This window comes from Habropoda laboriosa, unplaced genomic scaffold (assembly GCF_001263275.1).
Source record: "Habropoda laboriosa isolate 0110345459 unplaced genomic scaffold, ASM126327v1 scaffold176, whole genome shotgun sequence".
NCBI classification, from domain to species: domain Eukaryota; kingdom Metazoa; phylum Arthropoda; class Insecta; order Hymenoptera; family Apidae; genus Habropoda; species Habropoda laboriosa.
Genome location: NW_017100321.1, coordinates 972,190 through 978,168, shown reverse-complemented (window position 1 = coordinate 978,168; position 5,979 = coordinate 972,190). Strand labels below are relative to the sequence as shown.

Below are 5,979 nucleotides of genomic sequence, written 5' to 3'. Positions count from 1 at the left end.
CCAACCTACCCGCTCCCAAAAAACCTCCAGGATAAAAAAAACTAAATTTGTATGTTATTTAAAGTTAGAATAACTCTAATAAATTTACTACGGTCATTTGACGTAAAATAGTCACTTCTACGTCACACGACGTTATAAAGGGTTAAATTAAAATCTACAATTGAATTGCAATGTTATACGATCGAATAAAAAAACCAGAATAAAATTAATTATTTCGACGAACCATTTTTGCATGTTATTCAATGAAGAACAGTATCGTACAGAGGACAACCGACAATTTAAAATTTACGAGCACGTGAACAACTCTTCAGCCTCTTCACTTTTCTCCTTTTCCCCCTTCCTTGCTTTCCTCGCACGATCCTTCGTCTTTTCAACATCAACGCCAGGACAATACTTCGGAGGACACGGATTCTTCAGCATACGTGAAATTTCACGATGCACCGGACTCAACCTCGGCTGCTTTATCTCTTCTATAAAATAACGATTGTCTCGTCTCACTTCGGTCCTCATCGGTAGACACACGGGTCCAAACCATTCTCTGACTTGAAAAATCTCAATCGTACCGGATACAGTACCTCGAGCACCCCTCACACTGTCGCCAAGCTGTTACTACGCCTAGGTACAGTATATTCTCCACAAGTGTCAGACCGCAAGGAAGCTAAACCTGACACTCATAGAGTCAGGGACTACGTTTTCGAGCCTCGCGCCCGCCATTGTAGTTTGCCGAACGTAGGCAAGGACAGCGAATAAAAGATAAGCATAAAACGTGAGTCGAGGCAACCAAACGATTTAAATATCAACTTTTTTAATTTTCCCTTTTTTCATCTGGAATTTTTTTTAACATGTTGGTGAGATTTTTCTGATGGAAATGATATCAAACACGATATAATTTGAACAACATTTACTTATTAACACGTTCACTGTCGCGCCAGATTAACAGGTTGCTGTCAGGCGGCCACAAGAAAATACATGTTAAGCATAGGATTATAATATTAGAGACACTCCACTCACTGATGACCACTATAGCCATATCGAGGAAACAATCTAACGTTAAAACTTATTGAGTGATTAATTTAATTTCATAATATATCGCTTTAGCGAGCCACCGTTTGGTTGCCAATTGTTTATCACATAGAGTCGGTCTACCTCCACGTAAAAAAAAAAAAAGGTAGGGTCGATTCGACAAGTGTCAGTAAAATGTAGGGTCGATAGCAGCAGAAAAGCTGCTAAACAATTAGAATTAAATGTAACGATAGAAATTATTGCAATAATGCGTAATGCAATTGAAAAATCGCAGAAAAGCCTGATACAAATGTTTGAAAAGTAAAATATATAAGATGAGATACAGTATCTTACCACGTAATGTAACTTTTTATTGTGTAACATATTAAAAACACTGTTTGGGAAAAATTTGTCACAGAATTGCATTTCTTATTTAATCTTCCTTTACTGCTACTTCTTGTCAAATCTTATGTCAGAAAATTGAAGAAATTCTTCTTTGTGTTTCGTAGGCAATTGATTGCTAATTTGCTATTGACAGATCGATGTTAAAATTTGATGTTAAATGGAACTCTCATATCTAACATAGTATCTGAATAATTTTTCAAGGTATTTTATTAAGAAACGCGCACATAGTGTTCAATTTTCTATCTTAGAATTAACTTACTTTATCTTACGAACTACTTAAAGTTTAGCAAGTACCAGTAATTGGTAAAATGATTTATATTTGTTTTAAAAGGAAAATTTCTAATAGGTATTAGTTAAAATGAATTGTTATTCAGTCTATTGTATTGAAATTCTAATTGATTCTAATGTATACAAGTGTTACAAGAAGGCTGAGTGTGTACAGGGTGGACATAGGCTAGCTAGTAGCCCCCGACCACTCTATGAACTTTAACGTCTATACTCGAAAGTGTATCGTCAACACTAACACGTTACCCAGATTATCCAAAAATTGAAGAAGTTACTTTTAAAATTGAACATTCTACGGTGTTTCGAGAGATTTGATAATCATAGTCGAACCTTAAACGAACGTTCAAACGAAGAAAATTTTCCAAAAATCATTTCGTACGTTATTAATCGATAAAACAAAAATTCATTGTTGAAAAATAAATATTTCCTGAAAATCTTCATCTTCCATACAAGATTCAAGATTTTCCCTAATTAAGAGTAATTTCAAAAGATTATCTGTATAAGCTATTATTTCAATACGCGATGCACTGACTCTAGTATTTACTAAAATTCAAAAATTCTCGTATAAATTCCGAAAATAGATTATTAATTACGGTAAACTACTGAGACGGTTTAATTAAGGGTGGGCATGGTGCTGCTTTAGTTTGAAATGATTTATAAACACATAATTAACAGAGGAAAAACCGTGAAACGGCAAAACGTCTACATTCTAATTGTTATAACATGTAAACAGAACTTTAAATTTAGTGTAAACAGAAAAAATATATAATACAATTTATTTCACGGTATTGCAACAAATAAACGTTGAATCAATATTTAATTCGTATAAAAACAATTATTTAACGTAATAATTTTACCTTCACTATGGCTATTTTTAATCTACGACCACAGGTCAACCTGATTTCTAATCCTTACGAACTTTAAATTCAGTCTAAACTGAGAAAATATATAATACAATTTATTTCACGGTATTGCAACAAATAAACGTTGAATCAATATTTAATTCGTATCAAAACAATTATTTAACGTAATAATTTTATCTTCACTATGGCTATTTTTAATCTACGACCACAGGTCAACCTGATTTCTAATCCTTACGAACTTTAAATTCAGTCTAAACTGAGAAAATATATAATACAATTTATTTCACGGTATTGCAACAAATAAACGTTGAATAGATTCTTAATTCGTATAGAAACATTTATTTAAAATAATAATTTCACCTTCACTATGGCTATTTTAAATTTACGACCAAGGGTCAACCTGATTTTTAATCCTCCGAACTTGATTTCACAACGAGAAAGTAATAAGATCGTTGAAACGTACTTATTTGTCAAAGAAACTTGCAAAAATGTATAAATAATAATATGTAATGTTTTAACAAATTTTTAGAAGTATAAATTAATAATAAAATTGTGACTAAACCGAAGTTCGAAGTCGAATATTTAAAGTCTGATATTACGTGCCTAGCGAGTGCCGGTAAATGTTAAAATTTGTTTAATAATTAGTAATAGAATGTCTAACTGATTCTAATGTATACAAGTGTTACAAGAAGGCTGAGTGTGTACAGTGTGGACATAGGCTAGCTAGTAACCCCCGACCACTCTATTCACGTCTCAGAACCTTCAGGTCAAAATACGCCGCGAAGTGTCTAGGGCCCAGTATAAAGGGTGAATGATTTCGCGGGACATCGGCGGGTCCTTATATACCTTCGGTACCCTCTCCCCAAAGTCATTAGCAAAATCGTCGGTTAGGTCAGGCGGGAAATATTCGCGGGAAATTTTCGCGGGAGATTTCTGTTATCGTAACACGGTATAATTTATCAATTTTCACAATTTTATTAAAAATTTATACTTCCGACAATTTGTTATAACATTGCATATAACAATTTATACGTTTTTACAATATTCTTCAATGGAAACATAGGTTTTAGCGTTCTCGTTACTTACTCGTGGTTAAATTAATTTCGTAGGGATTAAAAATCAGGTTGACCTGTGGTCGTAGATTAAAAATAACCATAGTACAGCTAAATTTATCGTGTTAAATAATTCTTCTTACACGAATCAAAAATGTATTCAACGTTTGTTTGTTATAATATCGTGAAATAAATTATATTACACATTTTCTCTATTCACACTGAATTTAAAGATTATAACGATTAAAAATCAAGTTGACCTGTGGTCATTTATCAAGAATAATCATAATAAAGCTGAAATTATTGTGTTAAATAATTTTTTTAATACGAATTAGGAATTTATTCAACGTTTGCTTGTTACAATACCATGAAATAAATTATATTATACGTTTTCTTTATTTCCACTAAATTTAACGTTGTAACAACCATCAACGAAATTTATTTCATGGTATTGTAACAAGCAAACGTTGAATACATTTTTCATTCGTGTAAGAAGAATTATTTAACACGATAAATTTAGCTGTACTATGGTTATTTTTAATCTACGACCACAGGTCAACCTGATTTTTAATCCCTACGAAATTAATTTAACCACGAGTAAGTAACGAGAACGCTAAAACCTATGTTTCCATTGAAGAATATTGTAAAAACGTATAAATTGTTATATGCAATGTTATAACAAATTGTCGGAAGTATAAATTTTTAATAAAATTGTGAAAATTGATAAATTATACCGTGTTACGATATCGGAAATCTCCCGCGAAAATCTCCCGCGAAAATTTCCCGCCTGACCTAACCGACGATTTTGCTAATGACTTTGGGGAGAGGGTACCGCAGGTATATAAGGACCCGCCGATGTCCCGCGAAATCATTTACCCTTTATACTGGGCCCTAGACACTTCGCGGCGTATTTTGACCTGAAGGTTCTGAGATGTGAATAGAGTGGTCGGGGGCTACTAGCTAGTCTATGTCCACCCTGTACACACTCAGCCTTCTTGTAACACTTGTATACATTAGAATCAATTAGAATTTCTATTACTAATTATTAAACAAATTTTAACAATTACCGGCACTCGCTAGGCACGTAATATCAGACTTTAAATACTCGACTTCGAACTTCGGTTTAGTCATAATTCTATTAATGTTATAATAACGTATAATTTATTAATTTTCACAATTTTATTATTAATTTATACTTCCAAAAATTTGTTAAAACATTACATATTATTATTTATACATTTTTGCAAGTTTCTTTGACAAATAAGTACGTTTCAACGATCTTATTACTTTCTCGTTGTGAAATCAAGTTCGGAGGATTAAAAATCAGGTTGACCCTTGGTCGTAAATTTAAAATAGCCATAGTGAAGGTGAAATTATTATTTTAAATAAATGTTTCTATACGAATTAAGAATCTATTCAACGTTTGTTTGTTGCAATACCGTGAAATAAATTGTATTATATATTTTCTCAGTTTAGACTGAATTTAAAGTTCGTAAGGATTAGAAATCAGGTTGACCTGTGGTCGTAGATTAAAAATAGCCATAGTGAAGGTAAAATTATTACGTTAAATAATTGTTTTTATACGAATTAAATATTTATTCAACGTTTATTTGTTGCAATACCGTGAAATAAATTGTATTATATATTTTCTCAGTTTCGACTGAATTTAAAGTTCGTAAGGATTAGATATCAGGTTGACCTGTGGTCGTAGATTTAAAATAGCCATAGTGAAGGTAAAATTATTACGTTAAATAATTGTTTTTATACGAATTAAATATTTATTCAACGTTTATTTGTTGCAATACCGTGAAATAAATTGTATTATATATTTTTTCTGTTTACACTAAATTTAAAGTTCTGTTTACATGTTATAACAATTAGAATGTAGACGTTTTGCCGTTTCACGGTTTTTCCTCTGTTAATTATGTGTTTATAAATCATTTCAAACTAAAGCAGCACCATGCCCACCCTTAATTAAACCGTCTCAGTAGTTTACCGTAATTAATAATCTATTTTCGGAATTTATACGAGAATTTTTGAATTTTAGTAAATACTAGAGTCAGTGCATCGCGTATTCAAATAATAGCTTCATCCCTAGTTCGTTTATTATTGAATATTTTTACGCGTTTAACTTATGCTTCTCCCCAATTCTCGTTGCGTATTTTATTAAAATTTTCTTATATTCTAAAATCGGGAAAGATATGAATCCGCGTTTTTTCTTTTGATTCTTTCAATTTTTCAATTGCATTACGCATTATTGCAATAATTTCTATCGTTACATTTAATTCTAATTGTTTAGCAGCTTTTCTGCTGCTATCGACCCTACATTTTACTGACACTTGTCGAATCGACCCTACATTTTCTTTTTTTTT

At 31.7% G+C, this 5,979-nt stretch overlaps 1 protein-coding gene across 1 annotated transcript in view; it reads right to left on the bottom strand.

Moving 5' to 3' along the window:
- LOC108574206 (lachesin-like) overlaps positions 1 to 5,979 on the bottom strand; it is a 65,114-nt gene that overhangs the window by 7,347 nt on the left and 51,788 nt on the right. The window lies entirely within an intron of this gene.